This window comes from Mobula hypostoma, chromosome 23 (assembly GCF_963921235.1).
Source record: "Mobula hypostoma chromosome 23, sMobHyp1.1, whole genome shotgun sequence".
NCBI classification, from domain to species: Eukaryota; Metazoa; Chordata; class Chondrichthyes; order Myliobatiformes; family Myliobatidae; genus Mobula; species Mobula hypostoma.
Window position 1 is genome coordinate 25,082,916 of NC_086119.1, and position 19,668 is coordinate 25,102,583.

The following is a 19,668-nucleotide window of genomic DNA, read 5'->3' on the forward strand; positions in this document are numbered from 1 at the left end:
CCTGAAGCTATTCAGAGCTTCTTTCCTTCTGCCATCCAATTTTTGAATGGACAGTGAAACCATGAACACTACCTCACCACGTTTTCTTTCTGTTTTTGCAGTAATTTAATTTAACTATTTGATATACATATACTGTATATATTTACTGTAATTAACAAATTTTTAAAATATTTTAATGCATTGCATTGTTACTGCTGCCTCAAAGTTAACAAATTTCACATGTGCCAGTGACATATGCCTGTCATATTAAACCTGATTCGGATTCCGATTCTGACCACACAAACTACAGCATTTCAAAGAAAATGCAGGCCAGTTTCTTCCCAAGAAAAGCGGAGATGGGCAATAATCGACAGCCACGGTGGAGAACAAAATACCTTTAAAATCGACATTCTAACATCATGTAAGGACAGGTAACAGGTCACTAAGAAATTGATAGCTATACTTCAGTATATTTATAAATGAGTGTTTAAACAAGCAAGGTTACAGCTATCGATGATATGGTTTGCTTTCTCCCTTTCTCAAGGTAAAACTCTCATAAGAATATAAGAAGGTAGGAAATAGGAACAAGGGTAGGCCCCCTGGCCCATTGAACCTGCACCGCCATTCAATAAAATCATGGCCGACCTGACCATGGACTCAGCTTCACCTGCCTACCTTTCCCCATAACCCTTAATTCGACTATGCAAAACTCTATCTAACTCTGTATTAAATATACATAATGAGGTAGCCTCTACTGCTTCCCGCATAGAGAATTCCATGGATTCACTACTCTCCGGGAAAAGAAGTTACTCCTCATCTCCATCCTAAATCTGCTCCCCTGAATCTTGAGGCTATGTCCCCTACTTCTAGTCTAACCTACCGGCAGAACCAACTTTCCTGCACCTGTCTCATCCACTTTCTTAATCTGGCTTCTACTCCCTTCCTTTCCAGTCCTGATGAAGGATCTCAGCCCAAAACATCAACTGTTTATTTCCCTCCATAGATGCTGCCTGACTTGCTGAGTCCTTCCAGTATTTTGTCTGGTGTTACTCTTTCATTATTTTATATGTTTCTATAAGATCCCTCTCATTCTTCAACCAGGTGATCCTCCTCTGCACCGCCCCCAAGCATATATATACATGTCCTCAAATAAGGAGATGAGAACTGCATACAGAACTCCAGGTGCGGTCTCAACCCTGTACAGTATGTCCCTGCTCTTAATTTCAATCCTTCTAGCAAAGAAGGTTAACTGTCCATTAGCTTTCTTGATAACCTGTTGCACCTGCAAAAACAACCTTTTGCCATTCATGCACAAGAACTCCGAAGTCCCTTTGCACAACAGCATGTTGCAATCTTTCACTATTTAAATGATTCTCTAGCCTTCTGTTTTAGCTTCCAAAGTAGATGACCTTACATTTACCAACATTGTGCTCCATCTGCCAAACACTTGCCTACTCACTTAACCTATTTATATCTTTCTGCAGACTCCCCACAACGTCTGCACAAATTGCCTTTCCACTCAATTTAGTGTAATCATCAAAGTTAGATATGTTACGCTGGGTTCCCTCTTGCAAATCATTAATGAGCGGATACAGCCCAGCACTGACCCCTGAGGCACTCTGTTCACCAATGACTGCCAAGCAGAGAGACACCCCTTTACCTCAACTCTCTGTCCTCTATTGGTTAACCAATCCCCTATCCATGCCAATACATTACCCCCAACTCATGCATCCTATCTTATGGATAAGTGTTTTATGCAGTACCTTATCAAACACCTTTTGGAAATCCAAGCATACTACATCAACCTGTTCCCCTCTATCCACTACCGTTGTTATCTCCTCAAAGAACTTTTTATAAGTACCAGCCTCACATGCCAAATGCCCATACCTGTGCATCCTTGCACCTAGAGTACTGCACGCAGTTCTCATCTCCTACATGAGGACATATCCAAGAAGCATTAGTGTTGCAGCAGCACGTCATCGGTAGGGTAAAACTAACTGGTCTCAAGACCATCTAAGAAGTCTCAAACAAGTCCTTATTTGGAATGAATCTGCATGATTGCCACAAGATTTTCAAGAAATCATGATTTGCATTATGATGTATATGGGCATCAAAATCATAAAGCATGTTGGTGTATGTTCCATCAGCACAGACCTACGTTCAAGATTACAGCAGGAGGTTTTATGACCTCCTTCCTTTGGTATGATTATTCCACTGAGATACTTTGCAGGCTGAACTGAGACAATTGAACCAGCTCTTCACTCTAAATGCCTGCTATGTCACTTGATACACAACTTAAGCAAGGATATACAAAGTCTCAGAAGAAATAGTCCACAGCCCTAGTATCATTCAAAAATTATTTTTCTTCTCACATTTATCGAGGAGGAAGCTAGACTCATTTAAAATGCAGCAAATAGTTGATTCTGTACCCTCCATTCTCTCTGGACGTGCAGTGGCATGTACTGAGTGCCACTATTATATGGAGTCGGCACTGTGCTATTTAACATGATAATTTAATGCCTCCATTCGCCACCAAAAATATATGCTAAAAAGACCCATGTGAGAAAAATTCACTGAGCTGGTTGCACTAGCATCTAAGCACATGCAACTGCACCCTGAGCTTTATTCTGAACGCCGTTCTGGTCTTCTGCCTGCTCTGGATCTATTTATCGCTAACTGCCGACGGGACATTAACCGTCTCGACTTCACCGCACCTTGTTCCCATTCCAACCTCACTCCTTCAGAACGCTCTGCTCTCCACTCCCTCCGCACTAATCCTAACCTTATTATTAAACCCGCCGATAAGGCGGGTGCTGTTGTAGTCTGGCGTACTGACCTCTACCTTGCCAAGGCACAGCGACGACTCGCAGATACTTCCTCTTATTTACCCCTTGATTTTTAGCCTGAAATGTCGACTGTACCTCTTCCTAGAGATGCTGTCTGGCCTGCTGCGTTCACCAGCAACTTTGATGTGTGTTGCCTGAACTTTATTAATGTCTTTGATTCCATTGCCCAATATGATGGGTTGTTTCAAGTATTTCCTAGAATTTGTTGAACAAAGACTTTTTACCTGAGGCTTGTTTTATATTTATTTCCGACAGATTTTATATCTTGTTTACTACTAAACTATGCTACTGGACGCCATGGTTGTGTAGCAGTTAGTGTGACGCAATCACAGGCTGGGGCGTTCTGGAGTTCGGGCTTCAATTCCGGTTTCCTCAAGACCAAAGACATACCGGGTAGGCTCATTGGTCATTGTAAGTTATCCAGTGATTAGGTTAGAGTTAATCGGAGTTGCTGGGGCAGTGTGGCTCGAAAGGCTGGAAGGGCTGTATTGCTAACTAAATAAATAAGTATATAGATAAACTAAAAGGGAAGTTGAATTTCGGGTTTATTTCTGTCCACTGTGATATAATGTTTCAAATGCATTATCTCGTCACACAACTTATCTCAATTCAATTGGTAGCAATCTCTCCTCTAACAATAAAATCTGCATGTGATTACATAGACCCTTTGAACATAACAAAATGCCCCAGTGCACTTCATAAGAGCATTAACAAACTAAAATTGATTCTGAGTCCCATAAAGAGACAGTAGGGCAGATGATCAAAAGCTTGGTTAAAGAGGTAAGTTTTAAGAATCAAATTAAACGTGGAAAGAAGCAGAGGAACAGAGATTTAGGGATAGGAATCAGTGCTTAAAGACTTGGCAGCTGAAGAAACATCGATGAATGAAGCAGCAATTAACTTCAGGAACGATCAAGAGATCAGGGTCTGAGGAGGGCAAGTATCACAGAGGGCTGTAAAGTGCAGACATGGGTGGCAGTGAGACCAGGAAAGGATGCAGAACTGAGGGAGAAAACATTAAAAGAAAAAATATTACTCAAGTGTGATCCACTGTGTGTCAGCAATTATAAGAATGATGAGTGAATGCTGCAAATCAAGACATGGTTAGCAAGATATAGATGACCTCAGGTTTCCAGATACGGTGAAGGAGTAGATCAGTCTAATGGTACAACACTATCATGAGGGTCTACAACAGATAGTTGCAGGATCAAGGCCTTCTCCATTAAATGAAAAATTAATTTGGGTTGGCACTCCAAGCCTAAGAAGCTTCTTATTCTTTCACATGTCCTTTAGCTGAGATCCTACCCAGGACTTCAGTGATTTGTTCTGGCAGACAGGCAAATTCCATTGGCTCTCTTTGAAGAGCTGGAAGTTTTTCCATTGTTTTTCCATGGTCAGAAGAAGATAAACTATTTATTTCTTCCCTCGTCATTACAAAACCCTTTTGCAGGCAGTTCGGATATTTCATTTGCCTTTGTAACCCTAGTGACTGAAATACAAATGTAATTCAGATTCAGATTTGTTTATCACATGTACATCGAAAAATACAATGAAATGTGTCATTTGCGATAACAACCAACACACCAAAGGATGTGCTGGAGTCAGCCCGCAAGTGCCACCCCACAATCCGGGACCAAAATAGCGTGTCCACAATGCTGAGTAGCACAACCCACAGAACGCTACACAAGAAACAAAAGAACGACAGCAAAACAAGCCCCTTTCCTCCCTCCCAACCCCAGTCTAGGTGATGACAGGACCCCAAAATCTAGGCTTGAACAGACATGAGTAAATAACTGCTTGTGAATTATTTTTGGCAGAAGGACTGCAAAAATTGTTAAATAAATGTATTTTATTACATTGAAGAGTTCAAATTCCCCGTTCTTTTCTCACGGCTAATCTCCTTCAGTGAAATGTAACTTTTCACACTCAGTGGAACTACAATTTAGAAACTCTCTACAATCATCCCACTATAAACAATCATTAAACATGACTGGCAGTTCCTCCTTACAATGGAGTTTGGATGGAACAGTTAAATACAAAACTTACGCTATGGACTCTCGGATTATCCCATTCTAAAGCTTTCCAAGACAACCTGGGGTGATCCAGCGTAATAACAAAAACCATTACAGATTCCAAGTGATGCGAACTCTCCAGCTTTCCACAGATGGTAAGCAGCATTTCTCAGCTGGTCCATGCACAGCGTGACCCAAGGGTTAGGTGCTTGGCCAACAGGATGGCAATGTAGCTGGCAGAGTTTTACTGTGTACGACCACCCTGCACCAATACCAGCTGCCCACAAAGAACTGTCTTTGGCAAAGGCTTTGGTCATCGTGTCTGTTGGAAACCTTTGATTTTTTAAAATAATACATTTAGAAGATTTGTACTTTTCAACAAAAATGTATTTTTCACACTCACTGGCAGAAACTGGCTTAGAAGCTAAACTAATGGTTTACTACCTTTCTACTTTTTCATTGGCTAAGTATTAGCACATTACCCACGTGATGTAATTGTTGTAACTATGTAGCCTATCACCATCATCACTATCTATGGAATTTTCTTCATCTTATCTATAAAAATAATAGATTTTTCAGAAATGCCATCTTTTATTTCTTTTATTCTTTTGTCTTACACGCCTTAGTATTAATTCCCACCTTAGCATCATTTCTCAGCTCTTTATTTAGTTATTTAGGCTATGTATGTCTGTTCGTACTCAAAAATAAACTGAAATCTTGCAACTAAAACTGCTGGCCGTTCCTGACTTCTGGAAGAGCCCCAAGGATCAGAAATTAGACAAAGATCCTTCAACCCAAAATCGATAATACACAATGTGGGCTAAGCTATGCGAGGGAAGTTGAGATAAAATTCAGCTTTTCAAAGATGAAATTATGAAATTTAAATAAAAGGTTCCTAAGGCCAACCCAGCAAGTTCCCAGCAGAGTTCAGGACACATGCCTTACACATTATTACCGTTCCAGTTTTAATTGAAAATTTATAGGAATTAATTGACCTTAGTTGAGGATTCGGGAAAGTCATAATATTGCAACACCTCATCCTAGTACCCCATCCATTATTTATTTATACACACACAATCTTTTTCTCTCTCTCCTTTTTCTCCCTCTGTCCCTCCACTATACCCCTTGCCCATCCTCTGGGCTTTCCCCCCCTCCCCCTTTTCTTTTTCCCTAGGCCTCCTGTCCCATGATCCTCTCATATCCCTTTTGCCAATCAACTGTCCAGCTCCTGGCTCCATCCCTCCCCCTCCTGTCTTCTCCTATCATTTCCGATCTCCCCCTTCCCCTCCCACTTTCAAATCTCTTACTAGCTCTTCCTTCAGTTAGTCCTGACAAAGGGTCTCGGCCCGAAATGTCGACTGTACCTCCTCCTAGAGATGCTGCCTGGCCTGCTGCATTCACCAGCAACTTTTATGTGTGTTGCTTGAAATTCCGGCATCTGCAGATTTCCTCATGTTTGAGCTTTCCAGAAGGAAGCTTTTGTAAAAGATAGTCTAGTTTGTTTGGTATGGTAATTGCTACCATAAATTGCCTCTAGTATGTAATGAGTAGTGGGGTCTGGTGGAAACTGATGGGAAGGTGGGGAGAATAAACTGGGTTGAGAGAGGATTGGAGTAAAGAAAATAGGCACTTAATTATTAGTGTGTACTTGATGGGACAGAGGGACTGTTTCTATTCTGTATCTCACTATGTCTTTGTGAGAACCATTGGGATTTAGTCTTTGAAATGGCAGTAAGCCCAGGATGTACGTAGATACATTGTCAAACTCAAAAGGCCTCTGTCATTGCATCCACGTGGAATATGCTGCCGAGTCTTATTCTGTTGAGATTCCCCAGTATCTTATTCTGGAGATTCACCTTCCACATACTGACACAGGATCCAAAGCCCCAGTGGTTTCGCAGGAGATTTAGGCCAAGAAATATCCACCAAAGGAAAAGACAAGTTAAAAATGCATTTGTCTAGTTTAACACTTAAATTCTTACCCTCACTTTTGTTATTAAAAATAATACATATTAATGTTCATTAATTATTAACATTGTTGAGAGTTTTTTAAATAACTCTGAATATCAGAAACAATGATAAATTATTAGCAATCCCTCAGATTTTAATATTTTCAGGTGGGAGAGAGGGTTTTTCCAGCTGTCATGCTTTAGGAGCATTTCCGGGGTGGGTTTCTTTTGATGCTTCATTACAGCCTCTCCAACCACTGGTGGCCATGCCACTTTGGAATAGTCCTTCTTCATCTCAGGAGTTGATTCCTGATGGGTTGCTTCAGTCGGCATGATTTGACCCATGAACAATGATCAAATGCCCAACTGGACAGGTACAAGTCAGAGATTTGGCAAAAACCTACCAAGATACTACGTTTCTATTGGCTACTTACACCTGGAAAGTGCAGACAGATTTCACAAAACTGTGTTTAGATAGTGTCTATTTTATCTGGAAGAGTGAGACCTTTAATCATCTCGAAAGTGAGAAGTATTGCTATGTCCCATAATGGCTAGCATTTATGTGGAAGGCTATGAGGAGAATGACATGAAAGTGTACTTCTGAGAATTCAATTCTTGCTCCAGTAATCGGAGGAGTGCATTTGTAGTGAGCTTTATACACAGTTGCACTCTAAGAGCAGGTTAGGAGGCTTCAAGGATTTCCTAAGCACCATAAATAATTGACTCCACTTTCTGGACCATACATAATGGAAGAACATAGTCTCCTTTTGAAACTCAGCACAATAGTTTTAGTCTCTTTTGGATGCTACAATTTTAATAGTTTTAATATCTGCCCTACAATATGCATAGGAACTTGTTTTTTGATGCACAAAATAAACGAAACTAATTACCATTTGTGCTACCCCACAAACCCTAGTGCTAACACAAAGTCAGAACCAAGTTAATAATGTATTAAGTTAACAACTCTTAATTGCCATGAAGTTGCTGCAAAAAACTACTATAATCCTGCAGCTCCCAAGGAAGAGAGAATTCCAATGGATAATTAATTTCCTATTTGTAGAAGAAGCCTTCTAGATCAGCTACTTGTGGAGCAGAAATATATTTTGCCTTATTGTGCTATTTCCATTATGATATACAGTTAAATGCAACGAGGTCCACAGGAAATTCCGGATAAAAAGTTAATTAATGTACAATATTACCAAACATTATTTATTTTGCTTTCTAGCCTTCACCAGGCATAGTTCAGAAGAGATCTCATAGTAAACAGAGTATTGGTCTTAAAGGACTGATATGTACAAAACATAGTTGAAGACTGTTTAACTGGGTGGTTCAAGTACTCACATTCTCAGTGAGATGGGTTCAATTCTGACCTCCATTCTGTCTTTGTGGAGCTCGCATGCCTTCTGGGACCATGTATGTTTCACCCAAGTGCTTCAATTTTACTACAAAGATATGCTGATTGATAAGTTAGTTAGCTAGTCTAAATGGGCCCCCAGGATGGAGTTCCTGGGCATCTGGGAAGACATGTTATGGGGAAATTAATGGGCCATTGGAACTGATGGAATTGGTCTGAGAGCTGGCAATAGACTTGATAAGCCAAATGGCCTCCTCCTATGTCATAAAAAATAAAAGAAATAATATGAGAAAGGTGCTGAATGTTCTTGATATTAAAACCCAAAGGAGAAAGTTGCAAAAACGATGATAGGCATTGATCCACTCAGTGTATAACAAGTCCCTGTCCAAGTCCTAGTTCAAACGTTCATTTTATTGTCGAAGTATGGATGCACAATACAACTCTGATATTTGTCTTTTCGAGATAGCTATGAATTATAGAAAGACCATGGGAGATGTTGAAAGAAAAGACATCAATTCCCCACCCCCTAAAAAAGAAACAAAACACGCAAGCCCCAAAATCCCTCATCCCCTCCTCACAGAGAAAAAAAAGCATCAAATCCCTCACCAAACCCTGCAGAAAAATATAGCGAAAATAGCATCTGATAGGAGAAGAGAGTGGACCAAAGGTGAAAGGGAAGGAGGAGAGGACCCAGAGAGAGGTGACAGGCAGGTGAGAAGGGGTAAGAGACAAGAGTGGGGAAGGAGGTACAGGAGTCTTGGGTCCTACACCACCAAGTTCAGGGACAGTTATTACCCTTCAACCATCAGGCTCCTGAACAGAAGCGAATAACTTCACTCATCTCAACTCTGAACTGATTCCACAACCTATGGAACACACACAAAATGCTAGAAGAACTCAGCAGGCCAGACAGCATCTATGGAAAACAGTAAAGTCGATGTTTCGACTGTACTTTTTTCCAATAGATGCTGCCTGGCCTGCTGAGTTCCTCCAGCGTTTTGTGTGTGTGTGCGTTGCTCGGATATCCAGCATCTGCAGATTTTCTCTTGTTTGTGATTTGATTCCACAACCTATGGACTCACTTTAAAGGACTCTACAACTAATGTTCTCTGTATTATTTGTTTACTTATTTATTTATTATGATTAATTTTTTTTGCACAGATCGTCTTCTGTACATTGTTTGTTTGTCAGTCTTTATGTGTAGTCTTTTTCATTAATCCTATTGTATTCTTTTGTTCTACTGTGAAAGCCTGCAAGAAACAATCTCAGACTAATATATGATGATATATACATACTTTAATAATAAATTTATTTTGAATTTTGAACTATCTATCATATCTGCTTCCACTACCACCCCAAGCAGCACATTCCAGGCACCCTACAACTCTCTGCGGAAGAATATTGCCCCATACATCCCATTCAAACTTTCCCCTTCTCACCTTAACGCTATGCTCTTCTAAAATATATCAGTAATCAATGCCGATCAATTTAGTTTAGCTGGTAATTTTGGAGTTACTTGATCTCCTTCCATACATTAGTATTCTTGAACTATTTGCTTCTGAATTAGTATTCAGAGAAGACTTAGTTTCTTTGTCAGAGCTGCAATGACTTGCTGCTTCACTTCCTGAAGTCGTCATTGAATGTCGCCTCTGACATAACTCCATGATACAGAGACTGAACAACCAGACACGGTTCATTTCTGGTCGAGGCCATTCTCTCTAGCTGCGCATTTTAACGGAATCTCTTTTCTTTCTGCAAACTTCTCCCATGGATATTGCATCCCACTTTATGAAACGTCTCTTGCTAGTTGAACTAAGAATATGGAATCATAGAAAACTTGTAACCCAGATGGAGGCCATTCAGCCCGTCATGTTGGTGCTGGTCTTAACCCAATCCCTACCACTGGTTCCGAGCCCTGAGTTTTTGGCTCTTTGAGTATTATCTAAATGTAGTAATGAACATATTTGTTTCGTTTTGATAAATGATGCGGTAATGATATTGACCTCAGTTCACCATCATCACAGTTGGCAGAGGTAGATTCACAAACACATACATGTATTCTTGAAGTCAAACTTAGTTGACTGGAAGTCAAATGTGCTCCTAATCTTATCCTTATCAGGGGTTCTGCTGCTGTTTAACCCTATGGTGATGTGAGCAGCTCTGTTGTATTTGTTATGTCACGCATAATGCTAAATTTTGAATATCTCTGGAACATACTTATGTTTCATGAGAGTTTCCTCGGCTATTTGTGCTGATTGAAGTTTAAAGATGTGAAGGAATTAGAGAGTGTCTGAAGCTTTATAAACTTTGTGAGCTGAGTAGATTGAAACTGAAGACCATTGTCAGAAATGAACTAATTCTGATAAACCATGACATACACATCAAGATCGCAATTCATCTACAGCGATGGTACACAGATCAAAGTGTATCACTTTAATCCACTTTGAGTGACTATTGATCAATAACAGAAATCTTCATTTTCTTTTTCACGGAAGTCTACATGTATCCTCTGCAGAGGTCCAGAACGCTGTGACAAGGTCTGCAAATGAATGTTTGTGGATTATTTCTACATCTTTGGCAAACACTGCTTTTGCTTACCCATTACTGAGATCACTACCTCAGTAGTTGCAAGGAACAAAACTTACTGCAATTGCTTTACTGATGGTGCCTGATTGAAGCATAGCCAGCTTTTTACTCTCCAGTCACCATTACCACATGTTGCCCAAGATTGATCAACTCAGGTTTACAGAACACAGTGGTATTTGTGGAATGGCGTCAGTACATCATTGGTACTTACAGCCCATTACACCATTGGTGTTTGGAGCAACAACAAAGGTCCTCCATCTCTGGTGGTGTTCAGAGCTTCCTTCATTGAGTCAGTAGCTTCCTTGGTTTTCACTGCTGTTAGTCAGGCAAGTCCCTAGTGGACACTCTGGAATACCGTCACACTCAGATGTAGAAGGATCCTCCATTGCTGTTTCTGTAACAATTTTGTTTACCAGTCAGCACTGTTTGCCCTCAGCTGAACCCCAAAATCTGGAGGACCAGCGGACCACTCTTAGTTGGTCCTCTGCTCTTTAACCTGTTCGGCATGGGTGGCCCTACCAAGCGCTCTGACTCCAGCCAACATAGCTCATTGAGGCATGCAAGCCCCCAAACCATGGCAAGGCTGTGGTCCTCTTGGAGGACATCACTGGTACACAGGTTAAATTGTCTCAGGTCTGTCAATGTCAATCCATTGACCTGACTCAAAATTACTGTACTCTCATCAATAATTTTGTCTGCAGTCACAAGAAGTCCTCACCGACTGCATTTAACACAAGGATCCTTCTTTGATTTCTAACATCATGTGGTAGCTGTGACAACACAATCACAAAGGCATTCTGCCTGGAATTCTTGTATTTGATGTATAATCATGCTGCAACAGAAAATTTGTTCACCTCTGAATCCTTGATGCCCCTAATTTGACACCTAATGTTGCTCATAATGGCTTATGATCTCTTATTAGTATAAGTAACTGCCTTGTCAAAACAAGTGGAATGTCTTCATTCCAAACTCCGCTCCATACTTACTTCTCAATTTGATTATAATTGCTTTTTATGAGAACATGAGAAGAAATGATCATGTAGCTGGTTACTACACTTCTAGCACAAGTTGAAACATCCCATACCAATTTCAACCCATGCAGAGTTTTGCAGTGAACAAGGAAAGCATTATGTGAAAATCTTTTCATGCATTGATCAAATGCATTACTCCATGCTCCATATCCATATTGCATCCTTTTTAACAAGTACAAAGCTCAAAGTAAATTTATTATCCAAGTATGTATACCATATGCAACTTTGAGATTCATCTTCTTTTAGGCAGCCACAGGAAAACAAAAAAATATAATAGAAACCATGAAAAGCCATACATGACAAAAACTGACAAATATCCAATGTGCAATAGGGGACAAATTGTACAAATAATAAAAAAGTAAACAAATAATATTAAGAATATGAGCTATAGTTCTAGTAGGACATTGGTTTGAGCATTATTGTAAAGTCTGGAAGGAAATGCATGTATTACAACTTCCTAGCCAGTCTGATGCAAATATATATTCAATCAGTTTGCCTTTCCTTATCCTAGTTTTCCAACAAGGTATCAAAGTGTGACTTTAAAACATCAGTCTCTAAAACAGTCATCCACCTAGTAAGAAGAGAGCATGTCCTGGGTGTTGGGCGTCCTTAATTTTGGATGCCGCCTTTTTGAGGAATCGCCTTTTGAAGGTGTCCTGGATACTGGGGAGTGATGTGCCCATGAAGGAGCTGGCTGAGTCTACAAACCTCTGCAGATTTATCACTGGATCAAGCAGCATCTCTAGAGAGATAATCTGATTTGGGCTGAGAAAGGCCTGAAAAAATTCAGGTCAACAGCCCCTGTCTCAGTCCTCCTTCTCAACCCTTTATTCTGTCTATCTTCCCTCTGCACTCTCACTCCCAGTGCAGGGTCTCAACCCAAAATGTCAAATACCTTTGCCTCCATAGATGCTGCTCAATGCGCTGTTTGTTTTGTGTTGCCGTATCTGCACTCCCTTGTACCTACAGGATCTGAATGGAATGGTTTCACCCCTGTGCCTCAAGACTTGTTTCATAACTTTGACATTTTACTATGGCACTCAGAGTATGGACCACAACTGTAACAGTTGCTTGTAGTGGACAAAATGCCCGAACAGTCTGGCAACTTATTTCCATAAAATAGACATTTAAATTTGAAGGTCAGGTTTTGTAGCTCAATAGCTTTGACTGAAATTGTTAATCTACCAGTATACAGACAAAATCATTGTGTGAAGGAAAATCAAAAAGGCACCAAAATTACAATGCAAGGTAAGTTTTAGAATGAGATAATGTATTGACTAATTATTATCATTGTACTTTCGTTTCTTTGTCCAAAACATAATACATCTGATGTGTTCAAATCAAAGTAATATTATGGCCTCTGCATACCAAATTTGAACACCTGCCGTCTTGGGGTATGACATTTGCCTCTGGCCCAGTTTCCTAGGATGACTGCCCTTTTAACAGTCATATCACATCATTTTCAGTTCCCATTTTATTGCCTGCAACTTCTAGGATATTGTCCTATTTAAGAAATGCCTCCAGTTGATCAATATATGAGCTATATCGTTTTGGAGTTCAATTATACATGAACAGAAACCAAATGTAGCCAGACAGAGCAGCCACATTGTCTTCTCCTACTCAGCAGAGCCATAGAGATATACAGCATGGAAACAAGCCCTTTGGCCCAGAGTCGGCACCAACCATCAAACAACAATTTACACGAATCCTACTTTTCCTCTTATTTTCTCAACCTACCACTCACTTGCACACTAGGAGCAGTTTACAGTAGCTAATTAACCAACCAATCCACACCTCTTTGGTATGTGAAGGAAAATGGAACACCTGAACGTAAGTGACACTCAGAAAATGCTGGAGGAACTCAACAGGTCAGGCAGCATCTATGGAAGTGAATAGATAATCGATGTTTTGGGCCGAGACCCTTCTTCAGGACATAACCCATGCAAACTCCACACAGAGCAGCACCCAAGGTCAGAATTAAACGCAAGCAACTAATATTGTGAGGGAGCAGCTCCATTAACTGTGCCACTGTGATGCCCTAAATTTGGCAAAATTTGTTATATGCAATGGCTAAATGTCAGGTCAGTGACCCTGTTTTTGTTGTCACCATGGCATCTCATCAGTACACGCAAATGTTTCCAATAAAAGAGAATCTGTGCAAGTGTTTGCAGTCAACCTTAACAATTAGCTTTGCTGGTCCAAACTTTTCAAAACTTTGCCACATAGAAGTTGTCAACATTATTCAAAAAAGTCAGAAGAAGACTATTATTCTTGATGCAAATTTGTAATGCATTCACGAATGCACTGAAGCACAGGATATATATCCAAAGAAGCAGTGGCTTATTTACAAGGCTGCTGATTACATGTTAAGCCTACAGTATATGGCTGTTAAGTAGAGTAACTACTGTATATGGATCTCGAATATAATCATGCATATGGATGCAGAGAAAACAGATAGGTAGGAAATTGTGTGGCAAAGATGACATAGGACATAAAAAGAACATAAGTGTGCAGAAAAGGTTTGTAAGAATGTTGCTGGAACTGAAGGGTTTGATTTATGAAGAGAGGCTGGATAGGCTAGGATTTTGTTCCCTGAAACAGAGGAGGCTGAGAGGTGACCTTATAGAGGTTTATTTAATCATGAGGGAGATGGATAAAATCACAGTCTTTTCCCTAGGGTAGGGAAGTCTAAACTAGAGGGCATATGCTTAAAGTGAGAGGGGGACTATTTAACAGGGACTGGAGGGGGAATATTTTCCACGTAGAGGGTAGCGCATATATAGAATAAGGTACAGGTACAACTAAAACATTTAAGAGACCTTTGGACAGTTAAATAGATTGGAAGGGTTTAGCACGGTATAGGCCAAGCACAGTCAAATGAGACTAGCTTGGCTGGGCAACTTGGCTGGTATGGACAAGTTGAGGCAAAGGGATTGTTTCTCTGCTATATATAGCTCTATGATCCTTGTGTGCCAAATGGTTGTTGTGACACGTCTAGTGTGTAGTGCTTGTTGCTTTTGCCTTCAGATTCCACCGCTGGTTAGCTGTCTCACAAAATGGAGATCTATATGCGTAAGCCTCTCCCTGCCAGTTCATGGCCCATCCAACAGCAAGCCTCATGTAGTGCCTCCTCGCTGGCGACACACAGAAACTGAACACGTTTCAGACTCAGGCTGAACTACAGAAGACAAGGAGCAGATATGGCCCCTACACACGCAGCACACAGGCCCACTGGCCCTGTTGCTCGTGAACCTGATCCCCAGCTATGGGTAAATAGCCCCACTTCCTTGTGGGCGGCCTCAGGAGAGACGAAGGCTCCGGGAGTAAACCCAGACAGAAAATCTGGAGTGAAGCCCTAAGCTGGCTGGACGTCACTGAACATCCTTCCGGCAGCTCCTGCAGCCAAGCTGGTGGCAAACGTATTACTTCGCTTTCCTTTTGACTACACTGGTGAGGCCAAAAGGGGGATCTTGATCCCAGGATCTCCATACCTTTTACCCAGGCTTGAACTCCATTATTCTTTGAGGCAGATGGATCCCATCATCATCAAACCTGAATATGGATGGATATGAATGGGCAAAGTTCTGGCAGGCTTTCCCCTTCACTTAGTTTCACCTATCACCTGGAGCTTGAACTTCTTTGCCCCCCCCCCCCCCGCCCACCGTGTTCTTTTTCTAGGCTTCTTCCTCCTTCCCTTCCAGTCCTGATGAAGGGTCTTGGTCTGAAATGTAGACTGTCTATTCCCCCGCCCCCATTGATGCTGCCTGATCTGCTGAGTTCCTGCAGCATTTTGAGTGTGTTACTCTGGATTTCGAATATCTGCAGAATTGAGGAATTGAAGAAGAGGGAATGGGGAGGGAGAAGAATCACCGGTTGTTAGAGAAAATGATGCTCATGTCATTAGGTTGGAGGCTACCCAGACAGAATATGAGTTGTTGCTCCTCCAACCTCAGCGACGATGCTCAACATGACAACCCCATGGACCAACACATCAGAATGGGAATGGTAAATAGAATTGTAACGGTTGGGCACCAGGAAAGCTTGCTTCTTGTGAGTGGAGCAAAGGTGCTTGATAAAGCAAAAGCAATCCCCTAATCCACATCGGGTCTCACCAATGTAGGGACGGGGGAACTGGGAGCACCAGAAACAGTAAATGACCACAACAAATTTACAGGTGAAATATTGCTGGTTTGAGGCCCTGAATGGAGGTGAGTGAGGAGGTCAATGGATAGGCATGGCACTTCTTCCACTTGCAGGGATAAGTGCCAGGAGGGAGATTAATGGAGAGGAACAAATGGGGAGGGTGACTCTCAGGATGGAGGAGCAACACCTCATATTCCATCTAGGTATGTGATGGCAAGAACATTGGTCTCTATAATATCTGGTAATTGTTCCCCCTTCCCCTTCCCACTTCTTCAATTTCCCATTCCAGCCTCAACTCTTCGCCTCATCAGTCTATCACCCCCCACCTCCCTTGTGTCCCTCCTCCTTCCCTTCCTCCCATAATCGATTCTCTGCTCCAATCAGATTCCTTCTTATCCAGCCCCTTGCCTTTTCTACCTATCACCTCTTATTTCATACCCTTCTCGCACCCACTTGTCTTCACCTATCACCTTCTAGCTTGTCCTCGTCCCCCTCCCCCACCTTCTCATTCTGGCTTCTGCCCCGTTCCTTTCCAGTCCTGACGAAGGATCTTGGCCCGAAACATCAACCATTTATCCATTTCCATAAGTGCTGCTTGACCTTCTGAGTTCCTCCAGCAGTTTGTCTGTGCTGACTCTCTATGATAAGTTAAGTTTGAATTTACCTTCGAAGTCCAGCAATTTCAGGCCTTTCACTGTGCATCTGTCACAACAGGAAGATATTATTTTTGCAGTAACAACTCTGATGGCAACTTGGAGCTGAAGTGGCACCTTTCTCTCAGCTGAAGTAGATGCTTCAGTTGGGGATAACGAGATTCCGATTCAGATTCATTTATTTATTTATCACATGTACTGTACATCGAAACATACAGTGAAATGTGACCTTTGTGTTAACAGCCAACAAGACCTAAGAATGTGCTGGGGGCAGCCTACAAGTGTTGCCACACATTCTAGCCCACGATGTTCAGCAGAACAACACAAACAACGACAACATCAAAACAAATCCCTTTCCTCCCTCCCGTGCAGCCTCCAGTAGACTCGCGGACTTGCAGACATCAGACCTCCACCTTTCCCAGTGGATTCACAGACTCAGGGCTTTGGCCATCGGGCCTCGGCTTCCTGACTTCACTTTGACTTCAGTCTTTGATCTTCATTATCGACCCCAGGACTCACTGATGTTGGAACTCTGAACACCAGGCCTCAAACTCTGGACTCAATGATGACCAGACCCCGAATTCTAGGCCTCCAACTCCAAACTCGCCAACTTTGGGGGTCACTTGTGCCTCCTACCTACACAGACCTCCAATCCTGGGACCTGGCAACTTGGAGAGACTCAACCACATGGGGGCAGGAGACACCAGTCCTCATCCTTGCTGGTTTTCATCCACAGCACCTGTCAGACCACCAAGTCCACTAAGGCCAAGCACGATTAGTCCTCTTTCACTTTAACAAGAAAGTCCAGGTCAATAACTTAATAGCGATCTTTCTAAAAATGTGCTTGTTTCATACTGTTATATTTCTTGATTATTTTCATACATTTTTGGAAAATGCAACAGAAAACAAAAAAAATCCATCTTATTCTGTTCACATCTCGAAAAATGTTTTAATTTACTACAGGATTTTTATTTCAACATATCACCAATTATTTCTTCAACAACAAATAGGCAAATAAAGTACTTTTCATTTGTTTTCTGAAAATGTCTCCAAGATAAAGAGAAACTCAAAGTGCCACAGGTGGAAATGATCTGGAATAGGAGCTTAGCTTTTTGTTGAAATTATCACTGATTTTTAAAAAAAATTTCAAATGTCTCTGACACTGAAATCTTTAGAAACTATTTAACGCAGAAATAATTAAAATAAAACGATTTTAAAAGAAATAAAGTTAAGTAAAATACAGAAAACTATTTTGAAATAATTTAAAAGGTAAAGGTAATAACTGAAGAAAAACTTCTAAATCTGTGCCTTACAATCCCATTGATATAGTTAGAGTGTCAGATCCTACACAATATGGAAGAGGGATTCCACTGCAGTGTTAAGTGACATAGGGTACTGAAACACTGAAACAAGCCCTTCAATGCTAATCCTAGTCCCATTTACCTGCACCTGGTGATCCCAAAAAAGTGATCGAACAAGCACGTAGAACATAGAAAGTAGAACATTGATCATTACAGCACAGTACAGGCCCTTCTGCCCATGATATTGTGCCAAACTTTTAATCTAAGATCAATCTAACCCTTCCCTCCTACATAGCCCTCTATCTTTCTATCATCCATGTGCCTATCTAAAGGTTTCTTAAATGCTCCTAATGTATCTGCCTCTACCGATCTCTATGTAAAAAATTTACCTCTGTTATTCCCCCCTATATTTTTCGCCAATCACTTTAAAATTACGACCCCTTGTATTAGCCTTTTCTGCCCCAGGGAAAAGTCTCTGGCTATACACTTGATCTTTGTCCTCCTTTGCTCCATCCTCCTAGCATGTTCAACCTATCTTCATAAGACATGCTTTCTAGCCCAGGCAGCATCCTAGTAGATCTTCCCTGCACCCTCTCTAAAAGTTTCACATCCTTCCTATAATGAGGCAACCAGAACTGAACACACAGTTGTAGACTAAGCAGGCTTTTATAGAGCTACAACATTATCTCACAGCTCTTGAACTTAATAGCCTGATTCTAACCTTGAAAGCCATTGAATATTGAAAGGCCTAGATAGAGTGAATGTGAACAAGATATTTCCTATATTAGGACGGTCTAGTACCAGAGGGCACAGCCTCAAAATAAAGGGAAGTCTCTTAAGAACAGCGATGAGGAGAAATCACAATGTGGTGAATGTGTGAAATTCATTGCCACAGACAGTTGTGGAGGCCGGGTTATTGGGTATACTTAAAGCAGAGGTTGATAGGTTCTTGAATACTAAGAGCATAAAAGGTTACAGGGAGAAGGCAGAATTAGAGCTGAGAGGGATAATAAATTAGCCACAGTGGAAGGGTGGAACAGACTCGATGGGCCGAATAGTCTAATTCTGCTCCTACTGTATACCTCATGGTCCTGTGGACCTATGGACTCATAATGACCAACACACCATGCGCCTTCTTAACACCCCTGCCAACTTGTGCTGCAACTTTGAGGGATCTATGAATGTGAATCCCAAGATCCCTCTGTTCCTCCATGCTGCTAAGAATCCTGCTATTAACCCTACATTCTGCCTTCAAATTCAACCTTCCAAAGTGAATCATTTCACACTTTTCTGCGTTGAACTCCATTGGCCACTTGTCAGCCCAGCTCTGCATCCTGTCAATGTCCTGTTGCAAACTACGACAAACCTCCACATTATCCAGAACTCTGCCAAACTTTGAGTCATCCACAGATTTATTAACCCACCCTTCCACTTCCTTATCCAAGTCCTTTATTAAAAAAATTACACCGAGAAGCAATTCCAGAACCACTCCCAATCTGTCATTACGCCCCAGATCACCACGGGTCTCTGCTCAAGCACAGAAGTCTGGGACTTGCTCCAATTCCAAAGGCTAACTGCAATGGTTTGATCAGGAACTGAGATCCATGGCCACTCTGATCCAGCCCCATATTTAGTTATGTTCATCATTTTAAGCAACACCTGGAAAGGGAGCATGCCCAATGTGTTCCATTTATTTTTAAAAAGACAATAATTATTTTAAAGTTTTCTAGGATTTGAGACAGATTTAATATCTAGAACAATTAACAAAGGCAAAATGGGTAGTTTAACCAAAATATAGCAGTCATTAATACTTT